This window comes from Silene latifolia, chromosome 3 (assembly GCF_048544455.1).
Source record: "Silene latifolia isolate original U9 population chromosome 3, ASM4854445v1, whole genome shotgun sequence".
NCBI lineage: Eukaryota > Viridiplantae > Streptophyta > Magnoliopsida > Caryophyllales > Caryophyllaceae > Silene > Silene latifolia.
In genome coordinates this window covers 135,547,836-135,549,239 of record NC_133528.1, presented here as the reverse complement: position 1 = coordinate 135,549,239, position 1,404 = coordinate 135,547,836, and the positions used below count along the sequence as shown (strand labels likewise).

The window sequence follows — 1,404 nt, the reverse complement described above, 5'->3', positions numbered from 1 at the left end:
CTAGTGTCCTATTTCGAACCCGAGAGGGGGGTCTTAGGCGAATTAGAGCCGTCACCTCCTCACCTAATTACCTTTGTGATTAGCCTAGAAATTTAACCATGTGGAATTGCGAGTTGTTTGGGAAGAACCGAGTCTTAGGCCTTTAAATTATTTGAATTACAATCTACCCTTCGTGTTTGCTTAATTTTCTTGTTTTTGATTTTGCATTTCTCTTTATTTTAGGTAGCATTAGTATAACAACCATCCTCTCTTATTTTCGACTTAGCTAAACGATCGGATTAGAACAATTAGTAATCTTTTCAACTCCTTGTGGGATCGACCCTTAATAGTGTACAACGATAAAATCGTGCACTTGCGAGGTATAATTTGATAACCATCAAGTTTTTGGCGCCGTTGCCGGGGAGTTCGGCTAGATATTAATTGTTTTCATTCTTGTTTAGACTAAGTCTTTTGTTACTAATCCCTCTCTTGAGTGTGTAGGACTTTTTGCATGAGAAGAAGAACTCGAAGAGGTCATCCAATTCGTCCGATTGACCACGAGATCGAAGCAACCGCGAGAAGACTAAATTCACTTCGTAGAAGAGGGCTTATAGAAACACCGATTCCTCAAGAAAATCCAGTAATTGAGAACCTTCAAGGAGAACCACGGGTCTTTGAAACTTTCGAAAATCCTTTTGCAACACCGGAAACGGAAGTAACAATGGCCGCGGTTCCAATGAGAGATAACTTGGCTCCGAAAAAGGTGGTGAATCCGAGTATTGTGAAGCCACCCATTCAAGCCAACAATTTTGATGTGAAAGCCACTTTGCTACAACTAGTCCAAGGCAATCAATTCGGAGGGGGAGCCACCGAAAACCCCAACGAGCATCTAAACGAGTTCTTGGATAGTTGTGACATGTTCAAGGCCAATGGAGTGACGGAGGATGCCGTACGCCTTAGGCTTTTCCCTTACTCTTTGAGGGGAAGTGCCAAGGAGTGGCTTAAAAGTTGTGAACCCGACTCTCTTCGGACTTGGGACGATGTCTCTAAGGCTTTTCTCAACAAGTATTTCCCACCCCAACGAACCGCAAGAATCAAGAGTGAGCTCCAAGGGTTCACCCAACAAGAAGATGAGACCCTTTATGAAGCATGGGAGAGGTACAAGGGCCTCCAAAGGCTATGTCCTCACCACGGTATTGGAGATGATGAGCTCATCAACAATTTCTATGAAGGGTTAAACAATGATATGAAGATGAACCTTGATTCCGGCTCGGGGAAGGGAGCTTTGGATAAGATAGACCACAAGACGGCGAAAGAACTTATTGAAGAAATGGCTTCTCGTACCTTTCATTGGAACAATGATAGGCACAAGAGGAAAGGGAAGTCAACGGTCGAATCGGCCAACAATGTGGAAGTGAAAGAGAT

General features: G+C 43.5%; 1 non-coding gene across 1 annotated transcript; it reads right to left on the bottom strand.

Moving 5' to 3' along the window:
* Positions 1–1,069: 1,069 nt before the first annotated feature.
* On the bottom strand, positions 1,070–1,176 carry LOC141650763 (small nucleolar RNA R71). Its single transcript, XR_012546779.1, has one exon. It is a non-coding gene; the product is annotated as a small nucleolar RNA R71 (small nucleolar RNA).
* Between the last annotated feature and the right edge of the window lie 228 nt (positions 1,177–1,404).